The sequence below is a fragment of the Globicephala melas genome, chromosome 16, assembly GCF_963455315.2.
Source record: "Globicephala melas chromosome 16, mGloMel1.2, whole genome shotgun sequence".
In the NCBI taxonomy this organism is placed as follows: Eukaryota; Metazoa; Chordata; class Mammalia; order Artiodactyla; family Delphinidae; genus Globicephala; species Globicephala melas.
This window is the reverse complement of record NC_083329.1, coordinates 53,939,627-53,962,676: the sequence shown is the minus strand read 5'-3', so window position 1 is coordinate 53,962,676 and position 23,050 is coordinate 53,939,627. Positions and strand designations below refer to the sequence as shown.

Genomic DNA, 23,050 nt, shown 5'->3' with positions numbered 1-23,050 from the left:
GGCTCTGCAAACTGGGTTACCATTTTCTTTCCCGTTCACCTCTGTGAACTTTTTATCTCCATTACCTCTGTATCTCCTTGTAAAGGAGTGGATGGCGGGGGGTGAGGGGGCAGTCCTGGGAGGACGTTTTGGTGAATTGTCTTCCAACGGCACGATATTCGGAGGTGACCACTAACTCCATCACGCAGAGGGCTGCAGGTGTCCCTCTCCCGGGGTCCAGGCCTTACCTCCGCCAGGTGTGGCCAACCTCTGGCAGGGTGTAGTAGCCGCTCCCCTAACAGGGACGTCAGATACTGTAGGTTTTGTTTTCTGCTCCATCTGGGAGGGACAGGCTGGAGGGCTGTTTAGAAAAGTCATTCTGAAGTCACGTTTGAGCTCCGAAGGGGGGTGTGGGGATTTGTTGGTAAGGCCACCCTGGGTGTGGGAATGAAGCTTGGTGACACACCTGCCTTTCTGTCACTCACGAGCTCCCCCAAGCCTGAGGCTGGATCCTGTCCACAGTGCACCGCCAGTGCCGGGCAAGGTGGTCAGCCCGGGATGGGTCCACAAGCTCCTGCTGGAATGAAGCAGGTGCTCCTTGGATGGCTCCTTGGGGAGGCCCCCAACCAAGTCGCAGGCCCTGGAGGGTCTGCACCGGCCCTGTGCTCGTGAGGCCTATGTACTTCCCATGCCTCCACCCCGTCATGGCTAGCCTAGAGCTGCACACAGGGTAGGTGCCCAGGAAGGGCTGGACCAGACCCAGAGGTCGATGTGCTGCCACGGTTTCAGATCCCTTGTCTATTGTTCTTGGGGTTCCCACCAGGGCAGGCACACAGGCTTCTGGTTTGGAAATCCTGGCTGCCGTATACACAGACATCACGATCATGCCCTGTCATCATCCTCAGAACCTCACTCTACCATTGCCTTCATATCTGGCCAGTAGATGAGGCAGCCCCATTTACCCCCATTTTACAGGTGAGGAAATTGAGGCCTGGAGTTAGCAAGTGACTTTCCTGAGGTCACACAGCTGATGATGCAGAGACCTAGCCGGAACCCATGACAGTTATTTTCTGGCCAGTTTGCCTTCCGCTCACAAAGATAGTTCAAAGGACTTTATGTATCTTGCTGCTTAAATTTCGTCCATTCACTCACTCAGCTGGAGCCTTTGTAGCCTAGTAAGAGTTCTGGAGCCAAACGGCCTGCTGTGCATTTCAAGCACTTCCTGGCTACGTGACCTTCGGTAAGTTCCTCTATCTCTCTGTGCCTCAGTTTCCTCATCTGTAAAGTGGGCGTAAATACCACATGGGACTGTTGTGATGATTAACAGGTTAGCCATGCCTGGCTCAGGGTGAGGTTCTCGAGGGCCCGCTGGCCGTGCTTACTGCTCTGGGCACTGAGGGATTGTAGAGTCCTCTGGGCTCCACTGCAGGGTAGGGTAAGGGTTGAGGAGGAGTGGAAGGGCCAAGTGGTTTGTCCCAGTGGTAGGCAGAGAGAATCCTGTCCCAGAGCCTTGGCACAAGGTAATGATCTATGGTTCATCTGCCGACGAGCCGGCTCCTCACCTTCTGTCTGTCTGCCTGCCTGTCTGTCTCTCCTCTCTGCATCTGTCTATGCAGTGCAGTCCCTCCCCGACATACAGCCCCCAAGGATCTGCTTGCAGGCCTGGGAGTGGGTGACACCCCAGCCCACCTGGAGACCCATTTATTCTGCTGCTGGGGCACGGAGCCTGGTTTTAATCATCCTCTCTCCACCGCGAGATGCAGATGGTTGTATTATTAATAGTCATAATTAATCAGCTTCCACGGAGGATCTTTTCCCTGGGCATCAGATCCTCAGGACGAGCAGCCCCAGGAGGTCCCGATCCAGTCCTCACTTTACAGAAGGGGTAGCGTAAGGCCGGGAGGCGGGAGGTAACTCATGGGAAGTACAGCTGGGAGTGGCTCCTGGGCTCAGAGCCCAGGTCTGCTGACAGCGCCCCAGTGTTCCTGCCCAGAAGTGGACTTTCCAGCACCCCCAACCTCAGACCCAGCGCTCCTAGGTCCTAGGGTGCTGGCCCCTGGGAGAAGCCTTCAGCACTGGGGGTGGGAGGGCAGCACTCAGCCTGAGAGCTGAACTCAGGGGTCTTGGGCCAGGAGCAGAGGAAGAAAGGTAGAATGGGAGGAAAGGCCAGGGAGAAGCAGGGCCTAGTAGGCTAGCAGGAGAGGGGTCTGACTGGGGGCTGAGTGTGGGGAAGTGGCACTGGGTGGAGGGGTTCCAAATGCCAGGTACCTCTCCACCCCTCACCCCAACGGCGAGCCTGGGCCTGATGCCAGCTGCTTCTCCATTCTAAGCACCGCGTCTTAAGGACAGTGATTTAACGCTTGCAGCAGGCCGCTTCCTGATTTATGGGCCTGCTCCGGACAGTCCTAACTCCACGAGTGCAGCGGCAGCGAGGGGCTCCTGCACGGTTCTGCAGATGGCCACCTGCCCACCTGCTTCCTGGGCCCCACGGCCGCCGGGGCCCTGCGCACGCGTGCGCGTCAGAGCTGTCCACCTCCCTGCTCAGCGTGCAGGTGCCCCAAGTGCCCCAAGTGCAGGTGTGTGCTGTTCTGGGTGTGAGCGTGCGAGTGCTCATCTGAGCACGTGTGCCTGGGTGTCTGCAGACACTAGTAAGGGAAGTGCGCGTGCACGCGTGGCTGTGTTGGGGTGTGATGAGGTGTGTGCCTGTGGGCTTGCAGCCACCCCCTCACCCTGTTTTCCTCGAATGGATGCCGTCCACCCTCACACTCCTACACGTGGTGACCTGTGTGGCCGGCTGAGACATCCCGGCCTGATCATTAAACTCATCAGTAAGACTCTGCCATGGTAAACGAGTCCAGAGTGCCTCCGCCCAGGAGTCCTGCGGGGAAGTGGGAGCTAGGCTCGTCCTCAGGGCAACTCCAGTTCACTCCCCATCCCCACAGTGGGAGGCTGGGAGAGAAGAACACAACCCCTGGCCCCAGGCCCCCATGCCGTGCTCCTGTGTCACCTCTCCCTACCATGCTCACAGACCTGTACTTACTCTGTGCCAGGCCTCGGGGACAAACCCATGTCATGGGAGAAGCCCAGTCGGGAGTCAGGCAGATCAGGGCACAAACCCAGGCTCTGTCCCCAGCATGTGAGACACGTTCCCCCTGCTCTCATCCTCAGAGTTTTCCCATCTGCAGAATGGTTTTAACAAGAGCCACCTCCTGGGGTTGTTGTGAGGGTTAAAGGGGTATAAAAGCTGCTAGATAAGTCAAGGCTCTGCCCCATCAAGCCTCAGTTTCCCCATCTGTAAAATGGCCATAACGACCCTCACTGGCCATCTCATGGGGCTGTTTTTAGGATCAGATGGGAAAAGGGCTTTGTGAAAAGGGTGGGTTGGCGACCACAGGGAGTCTTCCAGCACAAGCGTCTTGCACTTGACTGAGTGCAAGACAAGGGGCTCTGCGCACATGGGAGGTGGGTGCCAGGCGGGGGAGGGGTTCCGGGTCAGATGGTCCATCTGAATCCCCAGCTGCCACATTCCAACTTTGGGACTTGGGCACATTACCTCATCTTCATCTGCATCTCTGGGAACCGTGGATTCCTCCTCTTTCAAGTGGGTGTATTAATAGCAGGTACCTCGTGGTGGGATGGAAGGACTCGTGAGAAACGTGTGTTGAGCTTAGCACAGAGTGTGACACAAAGCAAATGCTCGAGTCGGTGGTATTTGTTCTTATTTTTGCCAGCCTGTTGCCACACAGGTGGACGTTAAGTTCAGAAACACCGGTGAATGACGTAGTGACGTCATATTGTAATGGGATCTATGCTTCCAGACTTCGTGTTCATCAGTCCCCACCCAGGAAGAGTTTAGGCCCCTCTTCAGGGCAGCTTGGAGGGGCTGTGGTGGAATTGCAGCCCAGCCTGCCGGATGGTGCCCTGGGGATGGAGGTGGCCAGTGCTAACCTCAGCTGTCTCCTGGGAATCAGGGTGCCGGGTCCCCCACAGCCACCTGGCTCCCCAGTGGGAGTCCAGCGGGCACCCCTAGCCCCACCTGAACTGCTGGGCTGAGGCTCAGAGCGGGACTTGATGTCGCACCTGAGCCAGGGGAAGACTGCTGACCCCGCCGACAACCAGGTGCTTTCCCCTGCTGCTGCAGACTGAGCCCATGGGCAACCCCATCATGTGTGGGCTCCCTGATCTGTGCCCTGCCTCATACCAGCTGATGGGGTCCAGGAGAGGGGCAAAGTCCACATCCCACTGGAGGAATGAGGCCCTGCACTCAGGCCAGGGCTGACAGACACAGCCAGAGCTACAGGGGCTCAGAGATGGTGGGCCAAGGTGGTCCCAGATAGGCAGGGCGGAGAGGAGGAAGGCCAGGCTGGAGCCAGACCTTGAAGGACGAGGGGACTTAGCTCGCTGAAGGGACAGCATTCCAGAAGGACAGAAGTGTGTGGCAAAGGTTTGGAGCCGTTCCTAGGGAAAGGCATGCCCTCTCCCATAAGACATCTGGGCTGCTCTGGTCCAGATGGCCTCGGCTCTCAGTGACCAGTGGCCATGGGGTGAAGCAGATGGCCAGTGGGGGGGCGGGGCCACCCTCAGGCCTGAGCCAAGGGAGGCCAAGTGGCCCACATAGGCCAGGGCCCGAGACCTTGGCACCGGCCGCTCAAAGCTCTCGACTCGAGAGTTAATGATTCATTTGTGGCCAATTTCTGCTGGCCTTCGCCTGGAAATTCCCAAGCCTGCCCCTTCCCTCGGCTCCCGGGAGCTCCACGAGTACAGTCTCATTTACACTTGGCCGAGAACATCTTACCCACTATCCAGGGAATGGCTTTTACAATTACAGCAGCAGTGCTGCAGGTTAGCCCTCAGGAGGAATTGATTCTGGCCTGCAGGCGGGAGGCCGGGGTGGTTGTTTGTAGTACCCCTCTCTGACCCCATGGGCAAGTGCTGATGGAAGGAACCCTGTTTGTGTTCATGGTATCCCCCATTAAGTTCAGAGCAGATGCAAACAGAATCCAGTCTGGTGTGATGTGGAAAGTATTGCAGCAGTTACAAAGGGGGAAATAGAGCTTGACCCAGGGCAGGACTTGGCTGCATGAGAGAAAGCAATAATAAATGCAAAGGCCAAACCAGGCAAAAACTAGAGCAGCCTGATTCTCCAGGTTGAAAAGTCCCAGGCTTGGGGAGGGGGCTTCCTTTATGTCTTTTCAACTTTGCAAATTTAATTTCTTCTGATTTTTTCTTGACGGTCCCAGGCGTTGGTGGTAAACAACCGCTCTCCCCAGAATGTTTCCCTGTGACAGCAGCTTTCTCTGGAGAGGGTGCTATCAACACTTGGCAGGCCTCCTCCCGGCTCCCAGCTCAGGCTCCTGCACAGCGAGAGCTCCTAAAAGGCGTTCAAGAATGTGATGCTCTCCCGGGGTGCTGGGGCCGCAGGGCCTGGGCGAGCCTGGGCCTGGCCTCTTTGTTCCCTGCAGCGGCCAGCAGCCCGGCCTGGCCCCAGAACCTCAAATGGCCCCTGATTGTGGATGGTCCCCAGGCGGAGAGGTGGGGGAGTATCGGGTGTCCTCTGGCTCCCACAGCCCTGGTGCCCTGGTCCTTGGCACGGCTCAGCGACAGGAGGGAGCCCGTCTTCCGAGGACAGCTCTGCCAGGCCTGTCTGTGGCCAGGAGACCAGCGGTGTCCCGGCCCTGCAGCCTCCATGGTCTGCGTCACGCGCTGGCTTAGGTGTCCTGAGTCAGAGCCAGGAAATGGATCTGCCGTGTGGGGGTGGAAGTGCCGCTGCCCCGGGCAGCTGGGGTGAACCCTAACCTCCTGCCCATCCACGCTGAGGGGGGGCCTGGCCTCGTGCATCCCTCCCCTGGCCTGGCCTGGTTTTGATCAGTACCTGGAGGAGAGGCTGAGGTGACAGCCGGCTCCCTGCTCCACAGACTGTGCCCAAGCCCCTAACCCCACACGGCCAGTAACCGCAGGGCTGTTGACAGGACGGAGCGCTCAGATCAGGCGCAGAGAGGCTGCTGGGCCTCACCCGGGGCCGCACCGCTTTCCTGGGATGCCCTTCCCGGCTTGTGCTCTGGGCAAGAGTTTACCCGAGAATGACTTCTTTGGCAAAGCCTTCCCCGGCAGCCCCCCTCCAGCTGAAGCTGCCCCTTTCCTCTGAGCCACCTTCTGTGGACCTCCCTCGCAGATCCTAGCGCAGTGTGGTGTAATCACGTTTTCCGAAAGGACTGCCTCGCACATTTGCCTGCGTGCGTGCTTTGAGGCGTATTTATCTGTGCGCCTTGCGCGCCTGGTACACACTAGACGCTCAATAAAAGCAGGCTGGATTCAACGAAGGGGGCTCCTGAAGGTGTTGTCGGAGCGTCCCTTTGTTAATAATGTGGTGAAGATGGGGGGGCTGGGGTCAGCAGAGAGGCTGACCTTCACTCCCACCCCCGCCAGACCCCCTTCGCAGCCTCCGCCCGGGTAATTGCTGGGGGCTGCAGTGGGCCCCTCCCCGATTCCACGCAGCCAGGGCCTTCCTTGCCAGCAGGAGTCGGCTCCCTGGGCTGCCCGTGTGATCACTCTCCAGAAAACAGCCCAGTGGAAACTGCATGAATGATTGATAAGAGCTGAGAGCTGTTTAATTTTTCCCCCTGTTTAATGGCTATCAATAATTTAATCCGCTCTCTGTATGTTTTTAAGAAATAGCACCCATTTCGCCGTCTCCGGTTTAGCGGGCTGATGATTTAAGTGTTGGAAATATGCTCTGAGGATGGAGGTTGAGAGTCAGAGGAATCTGGAGGCCGGGGGTGGGGGGAGGTGGGTTCAGAGCCAGCCAGCAGCATCTTGGCCTGGGGTGTGCGTGCGTGCGTGCGTGCGTGCGTGTGTGTGTGTGTGTGTAGGTGGGAGGGAGGGGAGGGTACAAGCCAGCGCCATTCTGCTAAGAGCAAGATAATTGCTTTTCCGGGTCTCACTGAGCAGCCCCTGAACAGCTGTCAACTCACCCCCTCCCCAGTGCTGAGCTCTGGAGAGTCCAGGGGGCCCAGGGCGGTAGGAGGGAGCGGCTGCCGGTACCACCGTGGGCTGAGAACCACCCTCCCCGTGACATCTTTGCTCCCTCCGAAAGCTGTTAAATCATTTTTATTTTAATGATGCAGTTAGTCTCCTGCCAGCCTCATCTTCCAGGTAGGATAGGGGTAGTGTGGAGTGGGGGGCTCAGAATCACTCATCTCAGGGCCCACAGGGACCTGGAAGGTCATCTGCCAGTGCTCCCCCAAACTTTCCAGAGGCACAGGATCACCTGGGAGGACTTGTTAAAAATTTAAATTTCTGGGCTGCATTCCAGACCCACAGACTTCCATTCTCAGGGGAGAGGCCTGGGAAGCCGTGGGTTTAACAAGCAGCCCAGGTGATTCTTATCATCAGAGGAGTTTGGGAAATAGAGAATTCAGCTCGTTCTGATGCTTCCTGCACCCACAGGGCCGCTGCCTCTGCTTGCACGCCTCTGCGGACGGGACCCTCACCGTCCTGTGAGACAGCACACCCACCTGTGGAAGGTGCGCCCCAGTCCGGAGCTCCTTCTGTCGTTAGGCTGGGCCCACGCAGCTGCCCTCATGTGCTCCTCATGTGGAGGTAGCCTCTGCTGTAGGACAGACTGCCTGGGACCTGGTGTCTTGCCCTGTCCCATCCTGGCCACCCTCTGGCTTCTCTGTGCCTCTTCCTTGAGCAAGAAGCTTCTTTCTCAGCAAAGGAGTCTGGGTAGCAGAGGAAGCGTAGGGGTGGGGATGCACTCTCACCTCCGGGCCTGAGTGCCCCTTCGCAGGGGCAGGCGGGTGACATGGTGCTGTGGCCTGCCCTCGGTGGCCTGCAGTGGGCACATCAGCCTGTTTGTGGCAGGCACCATCGCTGGCACAGTGGAGATTCTGAGCGGGGCAGAAAGATTCCTGGGCCTCAGAACCACCGTGGCCTTTCAGGGGCCAGTCCTCCCATCCGAGAGAAAATGTGACTCATCAGAGATTGTTGACTAAGCCAGATCTCTGGGATGAGAGTGGAGGAGCTGAGGCCAGAGGGGGCTCCCCCAGGGCCAGGGCCACACATCCATTGAGGACATAGCTGAAACTGCAAAGGTGAGGCAGGGGCCCCAGACAGGGGCATACAGGACTGAGGCCCTGGCGCTCACCTGAGTCACAGTCACTGAGGGCAGTGGGTGGGGCAGGGGAGAGCTTCCACCTTCTTGCTTGGCCCTGATGGAGACAACTCAGTTCATGGAAGGACTTTAGCAGAGCTGATGCCCTGGCCGTCTGACATTACAATTCTTCCTTTGCTTTGGCAGTTTGCATTGTTTCAGCAGAGATACAGTGCTGACTGCCAGGCGGGCTTGCTACTTCATTTCACTAGATAATTAAGAGGAAAGGAGTGGTACCCTTTCATAGGTGTCACCATCTGCTACAAAATGGGGGACCCCTTAAGTCCTTTCCCTCTTTGTAGACCCTCTTTGTACCCCCAAATTCAGCCCTGCCCTCGGTCTACGTGGGAGAAGCCGGGGTCCCAGGAGGTGCTGTCATATGACCTGTCTTGTGATCACCAGTTCCCCTTGTGCCCCTTCACCCCCCAAAGACTGCAGTGGTCATCACAGCACCACTGTGGAGGTCTCAACCCTAGGGGAATAGGAAGAGGGGTGCCACTGAACCCCAACAGGGCCCCTACTTGGCGAGTTCCAAGAGCTGGGGAGACTGAAGGGAAAGACTTAACCCCATGCTCAGGAAGACCCAGCTCCAGAGAGAGAGCTGTGTGAATATAGACACCTGGGCAAGGCCAGGGGCAATCAGGGAAGGCTTCCAGGAGGAGGTGCTGCCTGCCCTCAGGCTTGAAGCAGGAGAGGAAGGGGAGGGGCATCCCCTGTGCAGAGGTGTAAGGTGGCACTGTGAATTGCAGAGGAGAGTGAGGTGAGGCCAGCAGGGCAGGGCGGGGCTGGATATTGGCTGCCTGGGCGGAGAGCCACGGAAGGCTTGTTCGTTTTTAGCTTCTGTCGAAGTATTACATCCATGCAGAAAAACTGTGCATATCCTAAGCGCAGCTTGACCAGTTCTCGCAAAATGAATACACTCATGTAACCATCATAGAGATCAAGAAACAGAACATTCCAGATCCCCTAGAACCCCCTGCATACCCCCTTCTGGTCACTGCTCCCCCTCAAGGATAATGACAGCATTATCCTTACATTATCAACAGCATACTATCAGTTATCTACTGCTGCCCCCAAAACCGCCCCCAAAACTACCCCGAAACTTTGTGACTTAAAATAAACAACCACCATTTATTATGTCTCATAATTCTGTGGTTTGCCTGGGCAGTCCCTTTGCCAGTTTCCCTTGGGCTCGTGTGACTCCAGTCACCCGAAGGGCTGGCTGGACCAGACCGTCTAAGATGGCCTCAGTCACATCTGGTAGATGGTACTGGCTATTGGCTGGGCAGCTTCAGTTCTCCTCCATCCTCCAGTAAGGTAGACCAGCTTCCTTCCATGGCTAGGCTGCATTCCAAGAGATCCAAGGCCAGAAACAGCAGGATCTCTTGAGTCCTAGTCTCTGGAAGTCACAAAATACCACTTTCACCAAGTCCTATCGGTCAAAACAAGTCTCAAGGCCAGCCTGGATTCAGAGGCGGAGAATAGACTCCACCTCTCGATAGGAGGAGCTGCAGAGAATCTGTGGCCATATTTGTTTTAGCCTGCCACAGCATAGAGTAGCTGTGCCTGTTCTTGACCTTTATATAATTGGATCCCTTAAGTATGTTCTCCAATGTCTCTGGCGTTTTTGACCAACATTGTGTTCATAAGATTTACATGTATTGTTGGATAGAATTGCAGATTATTTGTTCTCATTGCTGTGTGGTATTCCATTGTATGCGCACACCGATTTCTCCGTTCTGCAGTTGATGGCCACGTGGGAAGTTTTCATTTTGGGGCTGTTATGAGTAGCACTGCTGGGAACGTTCTTGTATGCATCTTTGGGTGACCACATGCACACATTTCTGTGGAGGTGAAAATGCTGGGCTGCTGAGAGACCACAGGGTAGGGGATACTTCCAAACTGTTCTCCAAGGTGGTGACCAGTGCACGCCCTACCAGCAGTGTTTGGGAGGCGCAAAAGAGCTTTGTGGAAGAGAGTGAGGTGGTTTTAGAAAGATGCCCCCAGCTGAAGGTGGCTGGAGGGGTGTCTCTGACCCTAGGGCTCCCTGTAATGTCCCCTCTCTGCCTGCCCCTAGCCTCAGGCCTGCAGACTGGGGAAGAAGGGCCGTCAGACCAGATGGCTCTTTTCTGAGTGTGATCTCTACGACTGCACTTTTTCCCATCCCAGGGCCCTCCTACTGCCCTCTCTCCTTTACCCAGAAGCTTCCTTCCACAGCTAGCCTGACCCCCCAACAGCCAGGGAAGCTGGGTGCCTGCATGCGCTGACACACGAGGACACAGGAGCTGGGAGGGACTGCCGTGGCAGCCTCCATCCATGATAGCTCTGGGCAGTGGGCAAGACCAGGAGTCTTGGGATCTACTTCTGGCCTTTCTACTTCTGGCCTTGCCTCTCTCTTGCCATGGGACCATGGGAGGAACCCTTCCCCTATCAGGGCCTCAGTTTCCTCATGAGGCAGAGAAGGGAGTCAACCTCACCAAGTCTCTTTTCTCTCACCAACCTGAACCCTGGATTCTAGAATCTAACAGGGGAAAGGGCACGAGGAGGCCCATGGAGAGCTTGGCAGGCTTCTGGATTTCAAGGCACATGTCAATTGGCCCACTTTGTTCAGTTTCTTCACTGAATATCTTCACTGCCCCACTCATCCATCCATCCATCCACCTCTGTGGCCTTGTGAGCCTCAGAGGATAGAGATAAACTAAGACCTCATTCCCGATGTCCAGGAGCTCTGCTCGGGGGAGGAGCCTGGCCTATAGAAAGCTGGGGCAGACACGGTCAGCTAGACCCAAAGCTGCTGGGGGATGAACAAAGAAAGGAGCGACAGGTCAGAGAGGGCTCCATGGAGGCATCTGAGCAGAGTGGGGCTCTGAAAGACAGAGCAGTGGGGAAAAGGGCTCCAGACAGAGCACCCAGCTTGCCTGAAGGGTGGGGGTCCTGGGGGGGCTGGGCTGACTGCAGCACAGTGGTGGGTGTGCCAGCACGGCTGCTGCTGTGGTGCGGGGTGCAGAGGAGCTGACCTTGGTGCTGGGCCCGGTTCTGGGCCTCTGACCTTTACTGGGGGTTTGGGGACAACATCTAGTTTCTAGGGTCATTCCACTTCTGTGGGCCAGCTCGGCTCTCCAGGAGATGGCCAGAGGGGCCTGGGCAGGCGGGACCTGGAGCTGGGTGAAGGGGGTCGGGGCCACCCCCAGGCTCAGGCTTGAAACTCACCACGCCCTCTCCTCTCTCCCACAGGACCTGCAACAGCTCTGCTCGGCCAAGTCAGACTGCTGGGGCCGCCGCCTCCTTCCACTGTGAGCTCCTTTTCCCGACGCCCTTAGCAGCCTTCAGTCCCGGTGGTCGGCAGAGGCCTTGGCAGGTAAGCAGGATGAGCTGGGCCCTGGCACTGGGTGTCTGCTGGTGTGGCGCCCAGCCCAAGCAGCTGGTGCCGTTTCAGGGCCTGGAGAGCCCAGAGCTGGCCCGTCATCGCTGAGGAATTAGGGGAAGGGGCTTATTTCTCAATTTTCACTTCTCCTTGGCCTCCTCCTCTCAGAGGGAGCCAGAGAGCGGAGAGGTGTGCCCTGGCCTGGCACTCGGATATTTGGTTTTATTCTCTTGCCAACTCCTGGTGTAGCATTGGGTAGCCCTGCCCCTTCATGGCTGAGAGCCTCAGTTCTCTCATCTGCTACATGAAAATAATCATATCCTCTAACATTCTGAGCACTTAACTGTATGCCAGGCACTGTGCTAAGTACGTGTAGTTGTTAACTCCTTTCGGCTTCACCACAACCCTGTGAGGTAGGTGCTGTTATCTTCCCCATTGTGAGGCTTGTGGTCTGAAAGCAACTTGCCCAAGGTCATGCTCCTGGCTGAGCCCCCGTGGGGTTCAGTTCCAGGTCCTTGTGGCCCCAGTGTGCCAGCCCCTGACCCCTGTTCCATTCTGCCCCTGACCTTGCCCCCCCCCCCGCCAGCCTCTTCTTGTGGGTGGGCATCAAGGCGATCGTGGATGTCCTCAGAAGTGTTAAGTCCTGTCCCAACTCAAGGCAAAGGGAGGGGGCTTTTACAAGGTGACAGTTGCTGCTGGCTGCCTGGGGTCATGATTCATTTGTGGATATGATGTGACATGAACCAGACCTGACCCCTCCTCCCCAAGGTGGCACACAGGGCTCTTCTGGCGCAGGGGTATGTTGGTTGGATACGGCTCTCTCTCCCTCCGCCTCCCAAGTTCAGTTTCCCAAGCTTGTATTAAGCAGTTACTGTATGCCAGGCCTGACAGTAGGCCCTGTGGTGCTGGGCAGGAGGCCTTGTCCCCTTATGTACTCTGGTGGAGAAACAGGGAGATCACATCAGATGTGGAAAGCCCAAGCGAGGGGAATAGTTGGGGTTCATAGGTTAGAGAGGGGCGTTCTGGGGAGGTGATCCAAAAGTGAATTACATCATGGGGAGAAAGAAGGCTGGGTGGAGAGCCTGGCAGTTTAGGGGATGAGGTTGGCAAGGGAATGGAAAGATTGTAAAAGGCCACAAATGCGAGGCTGAGGAATTAGATCCCAAGGGCAGTGGGGAGCCATGGAAGGTTCTAAGTCAGATAGTGGCCTATTGAAGGTGGTTGCATTGGAGAGGCCTTTGGAAAGGCCTCTCATAAGAGACTGAGGCAGGGAAGTTGGCAGGATTTGCAGTTGGCTGGTGGGGGGCATGAGGTTAGGAAAGCTGCCGTGATGTGGGATGGGGATTAATGTTGGAGTTCTGTGTAAGTGTTGGGAGTCTGGAATCCAGGAAGGCTTCTTGGAGGAGGTGGACCAGGTTGTGGTCTGGAATGTCTCTGAGAGGGCCGAGATTTTCCTGAGGAAGAAGATGATTTATAGTTACACATGAGCTTGAGGTTTTCATCTGGAAGTATAGATACACATACAAGTCCCAGAGGATTCTCCCAGCCCATATTCATATCTGTGTCCATGAACACACGTGCACATGCATGCTCTACACAGACACACATGTGCATGTAAACCTGTTCCTGCATGCTAAGGGGCTACAGATGTGCATGCACGCATGGCTATGATTGGTTGTGTGTGCACAGATACATGCAGAGATGTGCAGAGACCTGCTCCCTCACACCCATATACACGCAGACATTACTTGTGCGTGCTACAGACATACATGTGCACGCACAGACTTGCTGCGCACACACGCTCACAGATGCACGTTCACAAACTTCTGTGTTGACACCCCACACAGATACACGGGCAGAAGTTCTCACAACACATGGCGTCTCCGCGTTCACCCGGGGATGCCCTCACATGCACACACAGGGAGGGATGTGTTCCAAGGAGAAGGGCCTGTTCAGGGGTCATTGGCTTCTCACCTTGCTGTTCCTGGGGTCACTGGGCAGCTTTGGGTCAAGGCTGAGCCCTGACCTCTGCATGTATGTTGGGAGGGGGACTGTCAGGGTTTGAGAGCCAGTCCTGTGACCATGGCCACGCTCTTGCCTTCTCTGGGCCTCAGCTTCCTCAACTGGAAACAGAAACAGTCACCATCTGGCCCCAGCATCCTGGACAAGGTGGTCATGAGGATTAGAGACACCGATTCACAGTGCTGAGAAAAATTCCCCGCACAAGGTAGGGCTTCACAAATAGGACCTGTTATTCTCATGAGAAGAAAGTAGGCTGTGGGTTAGGTAGAGGCGCCTGGGCATTGCCATGGGGTGTCCGTGGGGCCTTATTCTTGTTCCTTATCTCCTGCAGACTCCATCCTGGCTCCCTGGGGCCTGGGCACCCTCTGAGTCCTGGGCATGACAAGCTGGTAGGGACTGTGTCATCCCTGCCCCCAGCTGCACTTCCTCTGTTGACTCCTGGAAGTCAGGGTCTTGTGTCGTCCACTTTGTTACCCAACCGTACACGAGTCCCTGTCGGGGAACTGGCATGTTACATCCATGAGCTTATGAGCCCTGAGAGGGAGGCCTCACTGAACAATTTCTAGATGAGGGAACTGAGGCCGTCGAGGGTAGGTGAGGTTCTCAAGGACACCCGCCCAGAAGTAGTGAAGCTGGGCTCCAAACCAGACCATCAGTTGCCAGAGTTTGTGCTCTTTGCTCTGGTAAGCTCCCTTCAGGGATAGGTCATTTAATGCCTACTTTACAGATGAGGAAACTGAGGCTCAGAGTGGGTGAGCCACACAGCCAGGAAGTGGTACCTGCACCCCAGATTCAAGACTTCCTCTTCCCTCCCCTCCCTCTTCCCGGCAGGGCCCCTCCAAGTTAGAGGAGTTTCCCAAGGGGGGATCCTGGCTTCTGGCTTTAGCCTGGCCCAGTCTTCCCAGGCCAAAGAGTGTCCATTTTCTTGCAAGTAAAAAGGTGTGTTGTTCTCTGGGGTCCACTGTCTGGGCATCATCTACTAACTTCCTCTCTGAGACCCCTTTGTAAAATGTCCTTAGCATGGTCCTTTGGAAACCTGGTCAGCAGGAAGCTCTGGGGTGCCCTAGCCCTTGCACACCCATCAGCAGGCTTGTTGCGTGGGACCAAGGCAGGAAGTGTGGGTTCTGCCTGGTATGGGGGGTCAGGTCTATGTATGGGGAAGAGATCTGGGAAGGATCCCTGGGAGGTGACAGGTGGGCTGGGAATTGGAAGGTAAGAAGAAATTTGCTAGGTTGATGTCAAGGGAAAAAGGGAAGACCAAGCAGAGAGCCCGGCTCTTGCAAAGTCCCAGAGAAGTGACAGTTCATTCACTGGCCCTCTGCCTCCTGTCCCAAAAGTGTCCATCAGAATCTTCTAGAATCAGGACCGGCTACATAATTTGCAGGGCCCAGTGCAAAACTGTAGGGCCTGTTATCCACAAATTATTAAGGATTTCACAAGGGTGGCCCTAGAGCAGTAAACCAAAGTGGGTCCCTCTGAGCTTGGGGCCCCGTGCAGCTGCCCGTGAAGCCAGCCCTGCCTAGATTAAGTGAAGAACTGAGTTCACGTGCAGGCTCCACCAGCCACTGCCTGGCCCAGTGACCTTGGGCAAGTCCCCCATCACCCTGTGAGTCTCATCTGCCCAAGGGAGAGATGTTGCCCTCCCTCCAGCAGCAGAAGCCTCAGCGGTGCCAGTATCCAGCTTGTCTCAAGCATCCAGGTTCAGTGGCTTCAGTGAGGCTGGGATTACAGCTCTTCCTGTCAGGCAGTGGTGTTTGAGGGTTCTCTGATGCGCCCCGTCTACCTTTGCGGCCCTGTCCCTGCATACTTCGGAAACCTGTCTTTTTCGTGCTTTTCCAAATCCACAGGGGCAGAGGGGGTTGGGGGCTGCTCTGTGTTTTATTTGCAGAGTCTTCTGCCTCGTTGCCCCTTGCCTGCCCTTCTCTGCTTGGCAAACTCACTCCTATGGGTCAGATGCCAGGGAGCCTTCTCTGACCCCAGCCCCTCCCTCCCGACCTTTGCTCTGTGACCCCTCCAGTAGCTACAATGACCTCTTGTACTGTAGAGTTCTCTAGAGTGTGTAAGCTCTTTCACACCCCATGAGACCAATGAGAAGCCCTTGAAAAGTCCTATTCCCTTTACCGGACTGGAAAACAGAGACTCAGAAGTTCAACCCCCAGCCTAGCTCCTGGGCTGCGGTTAGGCCCACATCAGGAAGGGGTACAGGTAGTGGCAGCAGAGGGTGGCATCTGGGCTCTGTTCTGGGGCAGCTTCACATTTCAGCGTTTTGGAAGACTGGCTTCCCCTCTGGGAAAGAGCCCCAGCCCCTGGTCCAGGAGAGGCCCCACAGGTGTCTGGGCTGGTGAAGAGGAAGCAGTGAGCCAGAGGTGTGGCCAGCTGGAGCACACAAGCCCCAGCCCTGCCCCTACCTGTGGGTAACTTGGCCCACTTCCCTCCACCTGGTGGACTGGAGCCAGGCGTGTGTGGTACTGGGGCTCAGGCGAGGCCCAGAGCAAACAGAGGTGAGAAGGCCCCAACTGGTCTGGGACGTGGCAACCAGCAGGGTTGGACACAGCATGACCCGTCAGGGGCATGACAGCTGCCCCCTCTGGCTGGCACTCCATAAAAGGTTCTCAGAACACCTTTGGTGGACGATTGCACAGGGCACTGACGTGAGGGGCATGGACTCTGGGCCTCGGCTTTGGGGTTTTACAGCACTGCCACGCTACTCGCTTTGTGACTTCAGATGAGTGGCTGAACCTCTCTGTGCCTCATTTCTTCATCTGTAAGATAGGGATAATAGAACCGACCCCACTGAGTTGTGAGGGATTCAATGAATCAGCCATGTACACTCTTGCAGCGGTGCCTGGGACGAGGCTAGCGCTCCACAGCGTATGCGTTGACGGTGGGTGAGCAGGCGGGGGTGAGTGTTGGAGCTGATCCCCAGGGGTGTGGGCACACGGGGAGGGACTTGGTTGGATTGTCATTTCAGAGAGGCTGTAGGGGAACAGCGAGGATTGGGGTTGGCCTGGATTTGGGTTTCATATGCGGCGATCCCAAACAGTTGTTGATGAGAGCTCTGTGGGCAGGGACCTGGGGTGACAGCCACACTCCCTGGCCAGCCCCTCCAGCCCCGGGTTTGTGGCTTCATGCTGACAGCATGAACACCGTCAGCTGTCAGTCAATAGGTTTCCAGGGCTACATGTCGCAAGGCGGGTTTGGGGCTGGCTTTGAAGACCTTGAATGCCAAGCCCAGCTCACAGCGGGCCTGGCCATGGCCACACAGAGCTGGGATCCCAGGGCCCCCATGTGGCATACCTGTCAGTATCCAGCACCAGCTGAGAATGCACACCCTCCTCTCCCTCCCCGGAATTTGTTGCCTGCAGCCCAGGAGGCCTCTCCAGCCCCTGCCTCTGCAGCCAGCCCTGACCCTGCAGCCCCTACCCCAACCTGGAGCTGGAAATAGTCCATAGCCCATTGGTCACTCCGGCCCGATGTGGGATGCCCTTTGGGTCAGCAGGGTGGGCCACTGTGCTCACGGGCTCCCTGAGTAGGACTTTCATTCAAGCCTCAGTCCTGCTGCAGGCCTGCTGTGTAACCTCGGACAAGTCGCTGTCCCTCTCTGAACAATTGTTCATTGGTCTATAAAGCCAGAGGCTCAGCTGGGACAGGTCAGGATTCACAACCTGCAGTGTTCTCAAGGGTATCAACAACCCAGGGAAGCTGGGATTATCCCACTGTGTGGAAGAGGAAACTCATAAAGCATAGAGAGGTTAAGAAATGTATCCAGGGTCACAAAGCTATTGGTGGAGCTGAGATTCAGCCCACTTTTACCTGACACAATAATATGTGTTTTCCCCACTACCTCAAACTGTCTCTGGTAGGTACATGTGTGTTTGCTGGGTGAACTATTCACTCCGTCAGCCACAGTGGGTCGAACACTTACTGGGCTCCAGCACTGTGCTAGGCACTGGCATTCAAAAGTGAATCTCTGAGCATCGGCTGAGCACAGCCCTGGGCTTGAGTGGAGGTCACACGGTCTACAGCGCAGCGTGTGCTAGGTGGGTGCTCTCAGCGGGTGAAGGCAGTAGGAGTTGGGATGGGCAGCTCTTCCCCCATGCTGGAGGAGGCAGCCAGAGGAGACTGCCTGGAGGAGGGGGCTAGGTCCCTACACAGAGGAGTGAAGGAGTAGGGTCTTCCTGGGGTTTCTACACAACTTGATGGGGTAGGTCTGGAGTCCAGCTGGAGAGGAAGCTTCATTCAGCCACAACTGGAAGCAGGCTCTGAGGCAACTCCTGGGGGCCACAGAGTTTGACCTTGGTCCTGCAGAGAGCAGGGAGCCAAAAGGGGCCGTGGAGAAGTGGCAGCTCCTCTGTGAAGGCCATGAGGCTGGCCCTGGCCTGCAAGCGGGAGCTCACAGCTCACGCAGAGACTGTCGATCAGGGAGGGGCAGGGCTGGGGCTTGTGTACTCCAGCTGGCCACACCTCCAGCTCACTGCCTCCTGTTCACCAACCCAGGCACCTGTGGGGCCTCTCCTGGGCCAGGGGCTGGGGCTCTTTCCCAGGGGAAGCCAGTCTTCCAAAATGCTGAAATGCGAAGCTGCCCCAGAGCAGAGCCCAGGTGCCACCCTCTGCTGCCACTGTCTGCACCCCTTCCCGATGCAGGCCTGACATCAGCCCGGAGGTGGGGCTGGAAGGGAGACATGGACAAACCTGTTCAGTGACATGGTGGGGACAGAGAGGCCCAGAGCCCAGCCCAAGGTCACGCAACATCATCACGGCAGGTGCAGGAGGCCGACGGGCTAGACAGGAGGCATCCTTTTGGGGGGTGAGGGGGCAGCTGGTCTGGTACCCCTGGTTCTCCCAGAGTCTGGTGGGAGCCTTGCTGTTGTGTGTGGTCTCCCATGTAGGTGTGTGGGGCTGCGCTCACACCCCAGACACCCCTGACCTCGGCCACCAACAGGGCTCCCCGAGGACAAACTGGGATTTGGTAAAAACTACGCTGAGAAGGATTCCTTGGGTGTTACTCACTGCGGGTTCTTTGCCCTCCCCCGATGTTTGCTCACCGTCCCCCCGCCCCCGCCCCACTGAGTCCTGGAGGTTGTCTCCCTCTGGTTCAGGAGCCACGCACTCAGGGTGAGGACAGCCACGCCCATGCCCTGTGTCCTAGGTCCAAAACCTCCGTGACCTCGCGGGGAGGGAGCAGACGCTGGGTGGGGCTGCAAGGGTGGCCTCTTTATTTGAATCATAGCATCCCAGCCACCTGGGAGAGGAATGGTCTTTAGAAATCATTTGGCCCAGTCTCTCATGGTACAGATGGGGAAACTGAGGCTCAGAGGTAGGAGGGTACACCCCAAAGTGGCCCAGCATGGCACTCCAGTCTTTGGGCTGAGCTCACTGCCACCCTAAACTGCTTCAGATGCATGGCGGGTGTAGACGCCAGCAGGGCCCAAGACCTACAGCAGTGCTCAGGACCCAGCCATGGGACGTGGTGTCTGCGGAAAGGCAGGACCCACCCCTGAGGAGCTGGGGGCGCAGAGTGTGGGGCTGGGGAAGTTCTGGGGATCTGTGGAGAGCTGAGCAGGGCGCCCTCAGACCTGGCTCTGTTAAGCCTCGTTTGTACTCCGCCTCTTGTAATCACTACCTCCTGCCGAGACCTGCTACCATTAGGGCTCCTCCTCCCATCTGTTTACCCAGAGAGCCCAGTGAGGTCTGGAGATTGCAGGCCCCGAGGCCAGGGCAGAGAGAATGCTCTGGAGTCAGGCCCCGATTGGAAAGCTGACAAGATGCAAGGGGGTGAGGAAGGAAAATGGACTCTGGAAACCAGGGGCCACCCGCGCCCCTCATCAGCCCCTTTGGCTGAGCCACAGCAGGGTGCCCGGTGGCCTGCAGTCCGCGGGAGGCTGCTGGGTCTGTGATACCTAGGGAGAGTTCCAGGGGTTCCGAGGGACTCAGGAGTCAGGGCGGACTTCCTGGAGGAGGGGGAGTTCCAGCTGGTTCCTGAAGAATGAACATGATTGTGAACTGAAAGCATTCTAACCAAAGGGTCCAGCTGGGCCAAAGCCTTGAGGCAGGCACGCTGGGGACAGATTCAGTGGGGCTGGATGGAGAGCCAAGACTGGGCAGTGAAGGAAATAAGGTTGGAGATGCCCCCTAGAGGCCAGATGGTAGAAGGAGGAGGAAGTTTGTACTGTGTTTCTAACGTGCTAAGCATCCCTGAGAGGTTCACTGCCCACTTCTGTGCCTGTTTCTGTCAGATCTCCTCAGAGCTTTGGGCACCTGGGAACCCCAGCAGGGCAGCACCTCAGTGGGAGAGCCTGCCTTTGGGGAGGGTGTGAGCAGGTGCCAGGATCCTAGGCTCCCCCGGGAGCTGGTGGGTCTCCCTCAGCCTGGGGGGGTGGGGGATTCAGCCCCTGGGGCAGACTCTCCTGCAGGCTAAGGGTCCAACACCCAGAGTTGACTCCAGAGCTGAGAGTTTGGCAGGGGGAGGGGGTGGGCTGAGAGATGGGCTTCCCTTCTTCCTGTGACCAACTGCCTCCTTCCTTCTAGAGAAGCTGTGTGGGGCAAGGATGGGAGTAGGTGGCCCTCCCCAAGGCTTTGGGTGCGCTCAGAGCCTGACAGAGAGGAGGTGAGCCTTTGAGCTACGTGTGCTGTACCAGGCTTGTGACTGGCTGCGGGTGCTGTGGGTGCCTGGTGCCCCCACGGGTGCAGCCCCTCCTTGTAGCCCTGGGCTCAGCCCAGGTTGTGTTCGCTGAGCCTCCACGGACCCAAGGTGGCCTCTCTCTCACCTTTCCTATCAGCAGAGCAGCAGCCACGGGCCTGGGAGCTCAACTCCTGGTACCTAGGATTTCATACATCCCCCCAGCAGTTTGCACAGCAGCTGGCTCCGGCTCTGTCAGCTTTGGTTCCCACTTGGGAAGCCCAGAATTCTTTTCTGGGATAACACAACAGCCCTTCCACAGCAGGAAGGGCGAGCTGCCCTCATGGCAAAGCTTCTTCCTGAGCCCTGGCTCCTGCATCCTCAAAATAGCAGGTGGGCTTAGCAGGGGCGCATTTTCCAGGGAGGAATTAGAGTCAGAGAAGAGACGGCATGAGACTTGGCCAGCGTCACGTGGCCGAGGCAAGACTCGCCCGGATTCCAGGCCCTAGTCAAGCTCCTTTGGGGACGGAGCCACGGTTTCTTTTCAGGGCCACAAGCAGATGTTCCAGGGCTTGGGAAGAGGAGGTGGAGGAAGAGAGCTTCTGGGGACGAGGAGCCCAAGAGAGAGGCCCCGAGTCACTGTCTCTCCTCCTCGGCTCCAGCTACTTTCATTGGCGGGTCCACCAGTGGTGCTGACATTTACCTGGTAGAGAGGTGGGCCTCCTCCCTCTTGAATCAAGATGCTAAAAATAACCGGGCCCAGCTTTTCAGGGCCCCTGCCCAGCCAGCGCCTGCTTGCCTGCCTTGGCGACCTTTTTCCTGGGTGCTGGAAGCTAAGTGCTCTGTGAGCATTTGGTTCCTTGTGCCAAGGACTTCCTAGGGGTCCGAGCAGGGATAGCGATGCATGCTCAGCTCCTGAGCCTGAAGAGGGGTCTCTGCAAGGCCTACCTATCCCCCAGGTATTGGGGTGATGGGCCCCTGCCCAAACCGTGTTTTCTCCCTGGGTCTAGTACCCTGCCAGACTGGCCACTCTGCCCCTGGATGCTTGAGCCCCTTCCTGGAGCTGCTGGAGTTTCTCCCAGTACCCCTCCTCCTCAGAGTCATCCAGCGCTCACCTTGAGTCCTGTACCACGCCCAACACAGATGTCCAACGTGTGGTCTCCTGCCTTCACACTGCATGTTCATCCTGCAGCCAAGAGGAGCCCAGACTTTGTGGCTGGGCATGTTTAAATCCAGCTGTGCAACCTTAGCGCATTTCTGAGCCTCAGTATTCTCATCTCTGAAATGGGCATCATAACTGACTTTGTAGTGTCATGACAAGAAAGAAGTGAGGTCACATGCAGGTGTCAGATCAAGAGAGCTGCCTGCCACCCAGCCAGGAGAAAGCCTGAGCGCCTCTGGGGGCTTTCCTTTCTCTTGCTTTGTAAATCAACCCTGGAAACTTCATACGTATGGTTGATGTGTGTGGACTGGAAGAGGAAGGTCATAAAGACCCAGGCTGAGGACTGGGGACTTGATCTCCTCAAAAATAGGGGTCCCTTGCCCATTCCTGTGCACGTCCAGAGTGGCCTGCCCCACCTGAATGTTTACCCACTTCTTGCCCTCGGTCAGTGTGATCAGAATTGTGTCGGCATTGGCCCACGAGCCCCTGGCTGTGGGGTCAGCCCCATGGAAATGGAAGTGGTTTTCTGGGCTCCGTTCTCACCTACTGTGAGAACCTGGGCTGGTGGCTTAGCCCCTGTACGCCTCAGTGTCCTCATCTGAAAATGAGGATAATAATGGCCCCTCCCAATAAGCATTGTGAGATGAAATTAGCATTGTCGGTGCGGTGCTCAGGACAGGGCCTGGCACGGGGTGAGCCCTCGGTGTGTGTTCGCTGGTCCTCGTAGCGGTCAGACTAGTCGTAGCCATCTGTGGTAATAACAGTGGCCGCCGCCCTTGGTAGAATGATTATTATCAGATGTTGTGTCAGAGGCTAAGCACATTATTTAACTTAATCTTCGTGACAGTCCTACACAAGCTACTCCTATAAGCTCTATGTTCCAAATGAAGAAAACCGAGGCCCAGAGAGGTCACACACAGTTTGAAAGTGGCAGCGCTGAAAACCAGAATTCAGATTCAGCCCTGCTAGGTGATCAGCCAGTCGGCTTTGCACTGAAAATTTCACATCCTAGAAACCTCTCAGTTCCAGGCCCGCAGGGACAGTTGACGAGCGAGCCCCATCTAATCCTCCATTCCATTGCTTTACCCGCTGGCCCCCTGGCCCCCCTCCTCGGCTTTGAGACTTAGCCCCGTCCTGCCCCTGCTCCCTTCCCACACCTTACAGGTGCCCCTTCTCGCCAGATCATCCTTGCCCATCCCCTGCGGCCTGACTCCAGTCTCCCCATCCAGCTTCCTACCCTCAGCCAGCTGGAGGGGTGTGGGTTCTACCCCATGGGCTCTCTGTGCCCAGGGCTGTGCCTGCAGTTGGCTGGCGGGTCCTGAGCTGCCCCTCACCAGCCTCAGGCTCCCCGATTTGCACTGAGGGCTTCGGCACCTCTGCTTTCAGCCTTCCAGAGAGGCTTTAGAAACCTCTTCCTTAAGAGAGGGAAGACTGAGTGAGCCCCCGCCCCCAGCCCTGGCCCCAGGCAGCTGAGAGAGATTGCACCGGCCCTTCCGGTGCATTGATGGAGAGCAGTGCTGACACAGGAGAAAGGTCAGCAGTGGGACAGAGCAGAGCTGGTGGCGGCCTGCCGACCAGCAGCGCCCTCCCCCAGGTCAGGGCTTCCTGGGGGGAGGGGCCCAGTGCTCCTTGGGATCCTGGTCAATTCGTATTGACTCAGGCAGCCGCTGGTTCAGCGAAGCTGGGCGTCCAAGCCCCCAGAGGGCTCGGGGAGATGCCCGGGTCGTCCTTGGCACCTTCCTCTCCCTCCCC

The 23,050-nt window shown here is 57.0% G+C and overlaps 1 protein-coding gene across 4 annotated transcripts in view; it reads left to right on the top strand.

Moving 5' to 3' along the window:
• The first annotated feature begins 11,365 nt into the window (after positions 1-11,365).
• The window catches only part of ZMIZ1 (zinc finger MIZ-type containing 1), a 185,759-nt gene continuing 174,074 nt past the window's right edge, over positions 11,366-23,050 (top strand). For all 4 annotated transcript variants that reach the window (XM_060285841.1, XM_060285842.1, XM_060285840.1 and 1 more), the window contains exon 1: positions 11,366-11,489. The gene's annotated coding sequence lies outside the window, so the exon portion shown is untranslated. The remainder of the gene's footprint in view (positions 11,490-23,050) is intronic.